Genomic DNA, 15,501 nt, shown 5'->3' on the forward strand with positions numbered 1-15,501 from the left:
TGTATTAATTGTATTGTAACTGTACTGTGTGCCCTCATGTTGGTGCTATATAAATCCTGTATAAAAAGAATAACTAGGAATGCACCTATACCTGTTTTTTTAAGAGCTAGTACGAGTACCAATACTTGTACTCAAGTACTCGCTGATACCAATTATGGATACCATGCAGTGCAGTGCGATTTGAGTCCATACAAAATGAATGGGCTAAAATTACACTGCAAAGAATCGCATGTGATTTGAACAGAAATGCCGTGCAATTCCTGCCTGAATCACATGGGCTTTCCTCCACCATTCCAGTGTGAACTCAGGTTGAAGTCACTATGACAAGCCTGGGTTCACACAGGAGCAGTGCAGGATCCACATCGCACCACATTCCTGTTCAAATATCACGTGATTCTTTGCAGTGTGATTTGAGCCCATTCATTCACTTTGGGCAAGGTATCCGTTTTAGGTATTGGAGCATTTGTACGAGTACAAGTATTTGTGCAAATGCTTGGTATCGTGCAACCCCAATAATAACACACGGCAGAGTGTCAAAAAGTTTTCCTGTGCATAGAGCTGAATGAGATGTCATACTGTGACAAAAGAAAAATACATACGATGCATTGTAAAAAAAGTAGACACTGCAATGCATTGTAACAACCATTATCAATGGAATAAAGTAGACACTGCGATGCATTGTAACAGCCACTATCAATGGGAAAAAGAAGACCCTGCGATGCATTGTATGAACCGTTATCAATAGAAGTAAGTAGACACTGCGATGCATTGTAACAGCCGCTATCAATGGAATAAAGTAGACACTGCGATGCATTATAACAAACATTATCAATGGAAGTGATCGTAAGTAGACACTGCGATGCATTGTAACAACCGTTATCAATGGGAAGAAGTAGACACTGCAATGCATTGTAACAACCGTTATCAATGGAAGTAAGTAGGCACTGCGATGCATTGTATGAACCGTCATCAATGGAATAAATAGAAAAAAACGTCTGTGAATTCACCGAAAACAAGATGGCCCTCAGAGCTCCCACAGACCCAGAGAGATCAAATATAGGCACCAAAGACACATTATATTGGTGAAAAAAATTAATTATATATTTATTAAGGCACTTATGCCTGGTGTGTGAACTGGAGACAAAAAATGGACATAGATACGTTAAAAAACCATTAAAATCATGTACACACAATGGATTGCATCACCACAGACCTAATTACAGAAAGATAATATATTACTAATTGGTTCAAAAATGAATCAGAGATCATAGACCCAACCTGGCAGATAGGAATGCGTGGCCTACAAGTTTCCTGAATTGGATCACAGGTAAAACTGTGTCAGTGAAAAAATATATATGTTGAAAAAAATCAATAATGAGAGCCTGCAGGTAAAGCAATTCGAATATCGGATGAGGAGGTAAAAGTGGTGCTGTAACTCTTGCTGTAGAAAAAGATATGCAAAAAATAAACGAAATAGGCACCAACAGATGATACAATCACTGATGATTAGAACCGACCAAAGAGCAGGTAAAGTTTCCTCCTTGAAATATCCTAGGTACTCTGTATAAGATTGGACTGTCCATTCAACAGTTGCTCAGCATTTCCCAATGGTAGTGGGGAGAGGGATGCGGTTAAGTCCTTTGTGTCGGATGACTGAAGGGATAAATACCGTGCAATAAGCTGGTCAATGTAAAGGATAGTTCATACCTCCGAGTGTGAAGCTGTGATCTCCCGGCGGCTCGTGCAGACTGCTGAACGGCGTTATCCTGTGTAGTGCTTGCTCAAGCCTCGCTTCCGCGTTGTGATGAGCAGGTCCGAGGCAATCGGCCCTACGTCACGTCCGGTGGTGGCGAGCAGCTGAAACCAGGAAGCCGTAGTTAGGGCAGAGGCTGCGGGGATCACCAAAGCACTCAGGAGAGATAGGTCCGGGTGGCACAATCCAATTGTTCAACTGGCTGACGCGTTTCACCGACCTTGCGTCGGTTTCATCGGAGCTAGATAAAGTAGACACTGCGACGCATTATAACAAACATTATCAATGGAAGTAAGTAGGCACTGCGATGCATTGTAACAACCGCTATCAATGGGAAAAAGTAGACACTGCAATGCATAGTATGAACCGCTATCAATGGGAAAAAGTAGACACTGCGATGCATTGTAATAACCGCTATCAATGGGAAAAAGTAGACACTGCGATGCATTGTAATAACCGCTATCAATGTGTACAACAGGACCTCTTTAAGTTTTGTTTAAACAAGAGAGGAGACACAGTCATTTCCTATGAGAGGAAGCTTTCCTTATCACTGTCAATGAGCTGACAAGTGTAGTTGTGTGAGGTTCTGGGAGTGCAGCAGATAGTGGAAGAGCTGTAGTAGTGGATAGATCCTGGCCACATAGGAAGGAAGAGGCTTCCATAAGTAGAGCGGGAGTTCCCAACTATTCCTGATGTAACCTGATAGGGAGAGCGGGGAGGAAACATGAGGGCCCCCTGACAGGCAGATTGGAGCAATCAAACCGCAGTCTAATTTAGAGCAGAAAACCCCCATCTCTTCTCAGGCTTACAAATCTGGGTTTACATTACATAAGATGGCTGCAAGGACCATATGTCAGAGGTCTGTAAACATTGTAGCAGATTGGCTCTAATCGAACATATGGATTCACTGTAAACATTACAATACACCAGAGGGGATTTTCTCTTGGTTTTTTTCTTTTGTTTTCAGTTTTCTATCATTTTTAACTGTGCTGCGTTTAAATACCTTCCAACTTTCTGAGATTAGAAAGAGGGACACCTTTCAGCAAAGGAATGTAGGCAAAGAACACGCCCACTTGCTTCGTCCTCACTTACCTGGACAATGAAGAATTAATAGACAAAACATTATTGGCAAAGCCCACAAGTGTGACTTTCATCACTATGTTTGCCTATAGTGGCTTTTTAAAATAATGTGATATTAAAAAGGTTGTGTGAAAGATATAATGTGGTGCGGCCATTCTCAACCAAGGTGCCATAGAACCATTGCCTTTCTTTCCATAAGTGACCTTCCATCGGACAGAAACTGCATGGTTCTGGGGCCACATGGCAAAACTAAAACAGCATGTCCTTTTAGCTATCTGTGAGGGTTGCATTCTATCACAGTAAGGTGCATTCTACGCTGACCACCACTGTAAGGGGGGCATTCTACGCTGACTACCACTGTAAGGAGGGAATTCTACGCTGACCACCACTGTAAGGGGGGCATTCTACGCTGACCACCACTGTAAGGAGGGCATTCTACGCTGATCACCACTGTAAGGGGGGCATTCTACGCTGACCACCACTGTAAGGAGAGCATTCTACGCTGACTACCACTGTAAGGAGGGCATTCTACGCTGACCACCACTGTAAGGAGGGAATTCTACGCTGACCACCACTGTAAGGGGGGCATTCTACGCTGACCACCACTGTAAGGGGGGCATTCTACGCTGATCACCACTGTAAGGGGGGCATTCTACGCTGACCACCACTGTAAGGAGAGCATTCTACGTTGACTACCACTGTAAGGAGGGCATTCTATGCTGACCACCACTGTAAGGAGGGAATTCTACGCTGACTACCACTGTAAGGGGGCATTCTACTCTGACCAACACTGTAAGCAGGGCATTCTACGCTGACCACCACTGTAAGGGGGCATTCTACTCTGACCAACACTGTAAGGAGGGCATTCTACGCTGACCACCACTGTAAGGGGGCATTCTACTCTGACCACCACTGTAAGGAGGGCATTCTACGCTGACCACCACTGTAAAGGGGGCATTTTACTCTTAACATCACTGTAAGGAGGGCATTCTACGCTGACCACCACTGTAAGGGGGGCATTCTACTCTAACCACCACTGTAAGGGGGGGCTTTTTTCTCTGACCACCACTGTAAGGGGGGCATTCTACTCTTACCACCACTGTAAGGAGGCATTCTACTCTGACCACCACTGTAAGGGGGGCATTCTACTCTGACGACCACTGCCAAGGGGGCATTCTACTCTAACCACCACTGTAAGGGGGGGCTTTTTTCTCTGACCACCACTGTAAGGGGGGCATTCTACTCTTACCACCACTGTAAGGGGCCATTCTTCTCTGACCACCACTGTAAGGAGGCATTCTACTCTGATCACCACTGACCACCAATCAAATCATGTTATCTGTGGTTCCCCCTAAACTTAAAAAGTTTTCTTAAGGCTTCCTCTGGTGTATATAAATTGAGAAAGGCTAGTGTTATGCCTACTACACACGATCAGAAAATCGGATGAAAAATACCACATTTAAGCGATTGTATGATAATCTGATCTTTAGTACACAGCTTTCGAGAGCCGATCACAATTCAGTTCATGAAAAATTTTCCAACAGGAAAGTTTTTTTTTCATACGATACCAGAATGAACGATTTTCGTTTAATCAGTACAGTATTCGTCCAAAAAAAAATCGGAAGCCCAAGACCACGCACGCTCGGAAACAAAAGAATACATTACAATATAATACAACTCATTACATCACTCCTGAAGTTGTATTCTGTCGTAGGAGAACTTAACACTTTTGGTAATGAGGTATTGCATTTGTTATAGAGGTCTACACATCTGTCCAAAACAAAATCTCCAAACGAAGAACAGTTATGTGGAATTAGAGAGACCTGTTAATGGTCATGTGACTTCAGAGAGACCTGTTTAGGTAACAATAGAGAGACCAGTTTAGGGTCACGTAACATAAGAGACTCGTTTAGGGTCATGTATCATTAGAGAGACGTCTTTATGGCCATGTTGGACATGCTAGTTTGTTTGCCAATGAAACTTATTTTCTATTATCAATAGAAGTCCATTTACCAGTGCTTGAAATGTTGCTAAACCCGAAACCACTAGATAGAAGCAGCAACAGAGTGCAATCTTCTAGATTGTAAGCTCTAACAAGCAGGGCCCTCAATTCCTCCTGTATTGAATTGTATTGTAACTGTATTGTCTTACATCAGATTGTAAGGCTCCATGTACACGGGACGTTGTTAAAAGTCCCTTTGAATGCTGGAATTTTTAGGACGTTTGAAACGTCCGTTCAGTCGCGTTTGTACCCGCGTTTAGCGGGCGTTTAGCGGGCGTTTAGCGGCGTTTGCGTTTAGAAGCGTTCCTAGAGGTCAAAAAAATTATTCCCCTTTAAAATGGAAAAACGCGAACGCTAAACGCGGGTCATCGCGTTTGGACGCGTTCGGACGCGTTCAGACGCGTTTTTCGACGCGTTCGGACGCGTTTGTGCGTTTGAAATCCCGGGAAACACACGTTCGTACGCAAATAATTGCGTTCTAAAAACAGTCCCTGAACGCAACTGCCTGCAAATGACTGTAAACGACCTGGTGTACATGGACAGATAAGATAAAATGTAGGTGGGTTCAGGGGCTTCTGAAAAAAATGCCCAACTGCTCCTAAACGACCATTTCCAGCGTCCCGTGTACATGGAGCCTAAAGCGCTGCGCAAACTGTTGGCGCTATACAAAGCCTGTATAATAATAATAACATTGCTGGTTTGGGCAATGAGTGGCTAGGCACTTTAAGAATTTCGGCCAATTCACAGAATTCGAGTAAAAGTCTAAGGCTTCATTCACACAGCCCTTAAGAATCTACTGATGCTTTTACATGTGTTGTCTCTGAGAAAAGTTCCTCCAAAATGATCAGTAAAATACTTGCGTATAGCTGCGTTTAAACGCGTAAAGATGCATATGCGTATACAATGTTTTTAGGATACTTTTTTCCCCTTTGTTTAGACTTAAATTACATGCTTACAAACCCGAATACATGTGCATACGTATGTAAAGGGCATATTCTTAGATGTAGATTTTTTCGTTCTGTGTTTAGATCCGAAAGCAGCTAATGTTTATGCACCTGTGTGTATGTCCCCATTGAAAACAATGCAGCTGCATTCTAATCTATAATTTAAAAAAAAAAATGCTTGAATATTCTGTTTTTTATGGCTGTGTGAATGAGGCCTTGCACTGGATGCCTGTTTAAGAAATGTAAATTAAAAAATTGAAGGCGCAGGGTGGAAAATTGTCTGCCAAACAGCGACTGCAGCCAGTCACTAGAAGTCACTGTTCAGGTATTCTAAGAGCCACATATGCTGGCTGTAAGGCTCGGTTTACATCTATGTAGTTTGCTTTTGATCCATTTCTGCAGTGCGTTTTGTGGTTTTGCACACGCGATAATACCGTCATTTTGCCACGATTTGTGTTTTTTATTTTTTAAGCTTTTTTTTTGGCCAATTTGTTGATGGGCAGATAAAAAAGGCAAATTGTGGTAAAATTATGGCAAAAACTCACTACATGCTTTTCTCCAGCTTTTCCAATGAAGTCTATTGAATCAAAAAAGCACCGTTTTGCGTTAGTCCCTGACCCTTTCCAAAAACGCAGCAGCTGAAAAAAGCATAGATGTGAACGTGTCTCATAGAAAACCTGCGCTGTTAGCATAGATAGAGCAATCTGTTAGGCCTCATGCACATTGGATGTTATCAAAATGCCAGTAGAACACGTTTTTCAGTTTTTTTGCAGTAGCGTTTTTTAGCTTTTTTTTTACCAAAATTTTTACCAAAATACCAAATTTGTTAGATACTCTAACAAAAGCTTATGGCTCATAAATGCTCATAAGTGCCAAATAGCCTAGTTTTTCAGTGTTTTTCAGCATTTTTAAGCTTTTATCAGAGTTAGAGCGTTGTTACAGCTGAAAAACCCACTCGTTCTGGAGGGTTTTTTTTCCAACCGGAAAACACTCCTGCTCGGAAACTAAAGAATACATACAAAACAATTCAACACATGTCATCACTTCTGAAGTTGAATTCTGTCGTACGGGAATTTTTGTATGAAAGTAACCTTTTCACTTTCCATATGAGACTAGCATTAAACAAAAAAACTAAAGAAAATTCGTCATAATCTGATCGTGTTTACGAGGCTTTAGACTTTTTCGATTAGCCCGCAGGCTAAATACATATTTTTTGCATCTTCGGCCAGCCTAAGGCAGGCCATACATGATTTCGAACTTTGAAGGAAAATACAAATCAAAGGTAAAATCGTTCGTTTTTCGTATCATTAGTGTGGTATGTGCGATACTTCGATTTTTTCATACGACAGCCGAAATTGACTGATCCAACATGTTGGGTTTTTTTGCGAATATTGACCAAATTTCGTATCATTAATGTGGGAGTTGCATGATTTGACCTAACAAAACACAACTGCGCATGATTCCTGAAAATTTCGAACCGGAAGGAAGATAGCGAAATAAACAACAACACAGGAACGATTGTTCATCTACAACCTATAATGATAATTATGCAGGAAATACTATAGGTTACAGCAAAGTCTGATGAGGTGCCAACATGTCTGCAAGAAAAGTGAAATAAACACAAATGTCTGTGCATGTTGAATGGACCTTTCCTTAAGGCCCGTACACACGTACCGATCGTTGGCAGACAAGCGTCGTCCGACGAACGATCTGCCGATTGTACGCTTGTTAGTATGATGCCTCCGACAGCCGTCAGCGCACATTCTGCCGACAAGAATCTGTCATGCAAGCATTAAAATTTTTGTATGCCGACACCAGAGCGGCCGATTGTTCGCCAGTCAGTACAGAATTCGGCCGACAGACCGCAGATTTGCAAGACTGGGCATGCTCAGAAAAGAAAAAACACAGGGAAAGTTAACCATTACATGACATCACTTCTGCAGTCGGCTGTAGTCGGCGGACAAAATTCTTGTGCTGTCTTTGCACTTTTCAACAGACACCGACAGCCCGGGGACAAAAGACGGCCGATCGTTCGCCGACGATCCGTACGTGTGTACGGGGCTTTAATCATGTACTACATAAGAAACATCAAGGGTTGTGAAGACAGTTGATATCACAGTAGAGGTGTGGTTAAAAGGTCAAAACAACATTGCATCACTTCACATACTGGCATAAAAAAATAGTGTTTGGAAGTACGATTTTTGAATCTCTTTGATGGTACACTCCACATGCCGTACATGAGTGCCACTTTCCTTTATCGATCGACGGATCATTCGAAATTCGCATTGTGTATGGCCTGCCTAAGGTGGCATTCTAAAGAAATCCTAGGACTCTATGAAATTCTCTGTAGGCTCCTGAAGGTTATTAAGCTATAACTATACGTGGCGTGGAACAAAAAGTCATTCATATTCCTACTTGCCTTAAAAGGCCAACCCAATAATGCAAACAAATGAAAGACAGGAGATAATTCCACAGAACAGAACGAGGAATAGTACACTCATAAAAGGGAGCCATCATAGAAAACTTACTACAAAAGACCGCCACTGAAAAAAAAAAAAAAAAAGTTTAGAAAAAAGTTACTTTAATTTTTGGACAACTGCCAGTGAAATATACAAATATCCAATTTCCACAAGGGGACATTCCGGAGCTGCAGGAATTCTTGTCCTGATGCAAGGAAGATAACACTGACATAATTGCACTGCATTGTCACTATTTATAGAAAATCATTATTTTTACCAGTTATATATGAAGATCTTTCCACTAATTAAAGTGTATGTATAGCTAAAACCTTTTTTTTTTTTGGGTAGAGTATGGAAGAGTTAAAACCCCTATCAGTTTATTTTTTGATGTCTCTTTACCATTGGAAACATTTCCCTTACTATCGTGTCTGAGAGGTGCAACAGGAAGTCAGTGGAAATCACCCAAAGTGAGCGAATTCCCATTTTTAGGCAGTTGTCCCTGGAAAGTTTTCCATATTGGAAGATTTCCCCTTACCTGTAAATACTTAACCCTAAAATATTGGATTTACCCTGACTTTCTATCCAGATGACAGGGGTCACATGTACAATTAGAGGGGTGTATCTCCCCAATAAGGACACAGACCGCAATAAAAATAAATATAGGGAGAAAGATTGCAGATAGCTACGCTAGCCTTATTTTAAACACATGGCCGGCTCGTCTGGAACAGCTGTATGCAGTTTGGATTAAATGGCTCTACAATGTTGGACTACATCTGTGCTATAAAGCAGGGATCTGAAAGCACAGCTAGCCCCAGGGAATAAAGTAATTTACATGGCTCCGCCCACTCGCCTTAAATTGGGAACGAATCCCTTATTTCTTGGATTTGTGATGATGCGATGACATGGGGATACCTTCTATTTTAGGAAAGTAATACTACGCTTCAATGTGCTTCTTCCCAATACATAATCCAGCTCATGCAGGCTTCCACTTTGCTTGTCCAAGGTTTGCCTGTCTAGTGATAAAGGAAAGTTCGACAAAGTTCTGTTCCTGAACAAGACACAGCAGCCTTGTGTATTAGATGTCTGGACATCCTCAGTGAGATTACAGCAAACACACCAGATGAAACCCCAAGTAACACGATACATTCCACAGGCTCTCAATCTCTTCCAGAGAGCTGGGGAAATGAATGAGTGCCGAAAAGTCAGAAGATAACTAAGTCAGGGTATGAATGGAGAAGAGACGGTCATATATAAGGTATTAAGGGTTCATTCATCCCTGTGCACTGCGCCAATGCGTGCTAAAACCTATGTAGCCAATGCACCAGCTCTATGCATGGCGCATTGTGGGGCCATTAAGCCTGGGTTCCCACATATGCAATGTCAGACATCGCATGTGGTTCGCATCGCATTGCTGTGCAGATCACATGCAATGTCTGTGCAATTCAAATTCAGCCATGCAGTTGTATGGCTGAACTCGCATTGGATTCTCACGAAAAAGGTGCAGGAATCTTTTTTTTTTCCCTGCACTGGAATAAGGATCGCATGAGTGTTCACAACCATGGGATCCGATTCCTGTCCAAATTCAGCCTGGGTTCACACATATGCGATACGCGAACCAGCGCGATTCTAGTGTGGGTTCCCGCATCGCATCTCCCCCCGCAGGCAGTTCACACTGCCCTCTGTGAACCGCTGTGGGCGTCAATTCAAAGTTAATGACACCCCCAGATTGGTTTGAAGATCGCAGTGTGAAGTGTGAATTCGAACAGGAATCAGACACCAATGCGATCCAATTCCAGTACGGAAGGGGGGGGGGGTTTCTGCCCCTTTTTCATGCAAATCCAACACAACTGTATGGCTGAATTTGCATTGCACAGACATCGCATGTGATCTGCAGAGCAATGCGGTACAAATCACATACAATGTCTGACATCGCATAAATGTGAACCCAGGCTCACAGTTGGCACTGTGATCTGCGAACCGATCTGGGGGGTGTCATTAACTTTGTATTGACACCCACATTGGTTCATAGAGGGCAGTGTGAACTGCCTGCGAGAATCACGCTGGTTCACACATCGCATATGTGTGAACCCAGGCTCATTGTAAGAAATACACAAACGCACTGTACAGTAGAGTGCAAGGGACTACTTATCACAGAGCACCACAACGTGCATACCCAGTGTAGTACTTCACTGCATTTAAAAAGAGACATGCGTGTTTTCGTGTGCATTGTTATCATTGGCAGCCCATTCAGATAAATGGGCTGCATTAATGCAATACACATTAACGTGTGCAAAATTTCACGTTACAATGTTATCCTGTAGACCTAGAGCATGGGTGCTCTACCTGTGGCCCTCCAGCTGTTGCGGATCTGTAAAGCCACCTAAAGATAGGACTTGTAAAGCATGCATTATCACACTGCCATAAGTCACTCTTACGAAAATTGATACTTAATGAAAGTGGCTTGTTTTGAATGGTTTGCAAGGAGATCTTAAAGCTGAACGTCACTCAAAAGGGGATGTACTCCCCCCCACACCTTCCTCTACCACATTTAGCACCCTTTTTTTTGCAGGGGAGCTTTCCCCTTCCCGCCCACAGCCTTCTGGGACACATCACAGGACTATTCACTATGCACAACGCAGCTCACGCATGCGCAGTGGGAAGCCAGTTGTGAAGCCGCAAGGTGTGACAGCCGGCACCATGGACTGGAAGAACTGGACCAGGTGAGAACAGCGCTGGATCTCTGGACAGGTAAGTCTCCTATTAAAAGCCAGCAGCTACAGTATTTGTAACCGTTGACTTATTTTTTTCTTTCTAAGATGAAGAGCCTCTAGGTCATGGGTGCTCAACCTGTGCCCCCCCCCCCCCAGCTGTTGCAGAACTACAAGTCCCATGAAGCATTGCAAGGCTGACAGTTACAAGCATGACTCCCAAAGGTAGAGCACCCATGCTCTAGGTCTATAGGGTAACATCAGACAATGTCATATGAGGCAGGTCAGTAAGAGAAGCCCTCAGAGATGTCAGAAAACTGCGTCTGATCACTTTTGTTTTCCCCGATAAATCAGGAATGAAGTGTCAGAAGTACACCTTCCTCACGGGCTAATCACAAATGGTCACCTTCAGATATCTATGGCAGAATTAGGACCCTTTCACAGAAGTGTTCTGTCACTGTTTTTGACCCGTCATTAGATGGCCTGCAATATGACTCTTTGGGTGGAAGATATGTAGACACACTGTTATTTCCATTTAGGCTGGGTTTACACTTATGTGAATTGGATGCTGGTCTCCCCGCATCCAATTCGCATGACAGGAGATTGTGACCGGCTCTCAATGGAGCCAGTTTACACATCTCCATGGCTGCTGCGGAGCAGATTGCACAGGGGTCCTGTGCATCTTTGGCTCTGTTTCAGGTCCAAATCTGGGCAAAAATTCAGGACTGATTCATCCCTGAAATGGAGAACAAGGACGCACCAGACCCCTGCTCTGAGCTGCACCTGCATTAGGTGTGAACCCAGCCTTAAAGTAGGATTCCTGGCTAAATCAAACTAGTTTTAAAAATGCTCCCTCCCTCTTCCTAACACCTATGCTGACTAACCCGTGTAAGAAAAGTGAATATACTTACCTATTTTCAGCCCACTTTGGTCCAGTAATGTGATCCCTTGTGTCAGCCAGCGGCAGCTACAGGGGTAGGAGAAAGCACTCAACAACAGCTGGAAATTCTGAGAGCAGTGACATCACCCATAGGCTCCAATGGTCCAGCAGTTGTAGGCGCTGCCACCTCTCCCCTGCAGCTGCTGCAATCCATTCCAACAGATTGGACCAGAGCAGCCTGAAAATAGATAGGTATATACATCTTTCTTGCACAAGTTAATCAGCATAGGTGTTAGGAGAGAGGGAGCATTTTAAGACTAGCTAGGTTTAGCCTGGAATACTACTTCATCCATTGGGGTCACATGGGATTGTCTGTTTCCTATGTGACAAGATGGAGGGGGACAAAAATGCAACAGACATGGATGTCTCATGTGTGACATCCATTTCTGTTCTGATCTGACTCAGCAGAGTGAAAAGGGTCTTAAGCATTTTCATTTTGATGCATCAAAATGAATCGCACAGCCAATAAAGTTTCACCCTAACTGCTTCTCAGTTTACTTTAGCAAATGTGAATAGTATGTATACATGAAAGTATGTAGTCAAATTATTTTGGCTTGGAAAGATTAGGGAATGATTAAGAACACTGTCATTTTTTTATTTGTGTCCCTTCAGGGGATTTTCTTTTACAGCCTGTCCTAGAGACACAGCTGGAAGTAAAATTTTGCGACATGCCCTATTTTGGGGATATTTTGGTACATTGGAGGCTCATTGGTTTCAGGGGGCTAACTTAATGCAATGCACAAATGTAAATGGGCCCCAATTGATGGATGGTATTCTCGTCACCTTTTAATATTCTCTGAGCCTTTAATTGTATATTTTCTGAAGGATGGCATTAAAAATGCAGGGGAAGTACTTCCATTACAAGTAAATAAACACATCACAGCTGGCTCTTAGCACCCTGCGGTCCTGTAAAAGTGCCAAGTTTAGATACCTCAATAGAAAAGTGTCCCTGGAAAAGATATCACATTGCTGGCTCCTATTACTGCCTGGATCACAAGGCTAATATGTAATAAGAGTTAAGTGAATGGTTCATGGATCAGGGAAAAGAGGCAAAATTCCCTTGTCTTTGGGAATACATTCCTGTACATTGGTCTACCCCATGGAGAGAATTCTACAATTCACAAATCCTAAAAGCATGAGTTGGCAAGCTGTGTGAATTTCAGCAAATCGGGCAAATCTGCCTGCGCATATTTGACCGTATCAAAAATCTGCGAGTTACCAAAAAAAAAAAATGGATTCACAAATTGATTGGCTTGTCTGTTAGCCAATTTTTCTAGCAGATTTTGCCTTTTTTCCCACATACGGAGAAATAGAGTGTTTAAAAAGGTAAGTATTAACAGTCAATAAATCCTGTAAATCTTGGGAGCCCAACCTCAGGGGCCACATACACCCCTTTGGCACTTATAGTGTGGCCCTTCGGGTCACTGCTGTCAATAGTCTGAGTTTTCCTTACCCATGTTCTTACTCATGCCAGCAAAGAAAGTTTAGTTTATTTTTTCACACAATTTTTCTGTGCTGTTCATCCCTTTGATTGTTTTTTGCACTCTGATTTTTTCAATGAATCTTCAGAAGAGAAAAACTAAATGTGGTACTAGTTTTTAAGGGGGCTATAGGGAGAACAAATGGAGACCATTGGAGCAGTGATCTTCAGCAGTCTAATATAACATGTCTCCAGTCTATGATGGTCTCCTAAAAAAAGGTCCCCAATCTCCAACTCCTCCTAAAACATGTCTGGAGTCTCTAACTATCTCCTGATGCATGCCTGGGGTCTGACCATCACTTGTAGAATGCCCAAAGTCTTTCACTATCCCTTGTAGCATGCCCATAGTCTTTGACCATCTCTTTTAACAGAGTCTTTTGCCATTTTCTCTAGCATGCCCATAGTCTTTGACCCTCTCTTTTAACAGAGTCTTTTGCCATTTCCTCTAGCATGCCCATAGTCTCGAACCATTTATTGTAGCATGCCCATCATTTCTGAGCATCTCTTTTTGCATAACCATAGCTTTTGACCATCTTTTGTAGCATGCCCATAGTCTTTGACTATCTGTTGTTGACTGCCAGTAGTCTTTGACCATCTCATGTAGCATGCCTACAGTCTTTGACCATCTCAGGTAGCCTGCCAGTAGTCTTTGCCCATCTCATGTAGCATGCCTATAGTCTTTGACCATCTCCTGTTGCATGTCTTTAGTCTCTGGCAGCTTTCTGTAATAGTACATTCACTGAAAATTATTTATGACCCTTTGGTAACGTCAAGGACCCCCCATATTAAGAAAAGTTGAACAGCCAAAGAGGTACTTTGTTTTGGTCAATAATTTTGCAACAAAGTAAATAAAAAAGTAGGGCTGATGTCAGACTGGCAACTCTGCCGCCAGCAATTTGTTGAAATCACCAGCAGCAGGATCACCAAGAGGCTGCTTGTTTGTCCCTATGGAATCACTTCCACTGTAGCTAAGACAGCGAGGTGTTGCTCCCATCGCTAGCAATTGTGACACTACAGCGATCGGGCGAGCAATTTTTTTAGGCGCACACACAGGCGGTTTTTTAGCAATCCCACTGCTGGCGATTCGTTTCTACCATCAAAATTGCCCATCGGACACCAGCCTAACATCATTCCAAGATATTGAGCACTTCATTAAATCCTACCTTTATCCCCGTAAGGTCAGATTGTCCTTTGCTTCCTCCAAGCTCAGCAAAGTTGGTCCAGCAGACATCTAGAATCCCCCAACAATAGGTACAAGACTTATCCAGCCAGCCACTCTCTTCTTGCAGCAGGTAAAGCAGCATCCACCTCTTGTTAAATTCCTGGCGCTTTCCTACAGTTATCCTATAATTCTCTCAATGAATGCAATAAATGAGGACCGAGAGCAGCAGCTTAAATTAAAACAGAGCAGCACAGAGGCAGCAGCCAAGGCTTACAATGCATGCACACTCTCAGAGTACAAGTGATCCCAGACACACACACACAGTCCAGCTAAGTCTATAAGCAGAAACATTTGCTAGAAAGCCTGGAGTGTGATAGACTTTGAAAAAAAAAAAAAAGTCAGAGAGAGCGAGAGGTTGTCTCATTTCCTCCAACCTCTTTACAATACTCTGAATTCTCTCCTCCCATTCCAGTCCTGCCTCCTCCACCCCTCCCTGCTCTTCCAAGTGCTAGTGCAAACTGGGAACAGGGACCAGCTCTGCCTTTTATCACTCACTGGCAGAATACATACACACAGCCACCTCATGGCTTAGGTTTCTCTCCTGAAGACCCTGGCAGTAACCCAGGGGAGCCCCAGAGATGACAGTCTCCTACCCTGGTTGGTTTTTGACAGATCAATCAACAACCTTTATGGGTCTTGCAGTTGACCAATCAATTGGACGTGGGTAGAACTATCAGACATATAAAAGTGCCTACAGCATTTAATCATGCTACAAACATAGGGCAATTGTTCGATTAATAGACAATCCCATATCTTTGGGTCAAGCAGTTGACCAATTAATCTTGGGTAGAACAATCAGACAGATTAAAAAAGTGTCTATAGCATTTAAACCATGCTACAATCATAGGGCCGTAACTCAGACGAGTCTGAGAGATGACAGTCTCCTGCCCTGGCTGGTTTTTGACAGATCAAT

General features: G+C 42.9%; 1 protein-coding gene across 2 annotated transcripts in view; it reads right to left on the bottom strand.

Moving 5' to 3' along the window:
* EVA1A (eva-1 homolog A, regulator of programmed cell death) overlaps window positions 1-15,501 on the bottom strand; it is a 601,323-nt gene that overhangs the window by 108,946 nt on the left and 476,876 nt on the right. The window contains exon 1 of one of the 2 annotated variants that reach the window (XM_082249890.1): window positions 14,530-14,944. The exons of the other annotated variant lie outside the window; for it this stretch is intronic. The gene's annotated coding sequence lies outside the window, so the exon portion shown is untranslated. Of the gene's footprint in view, window positions 1-14,529; window positions 14,945-15,501 lie in introns of those variants that run through there. 2 annotated transcript variants of the gene reach the window in all.

The sequence above is a fragment of the Pelophylax lessonae genome (assembly GCF_965119305.1).
Source record: "Pelophylax lessonae genome assembly, chromosome: 3".
NCBI lineage: Eukaryota > Metazoa > Chordata > Amphibia > Anura > Ranidae > Pelophylax > Pelophylax lessonae.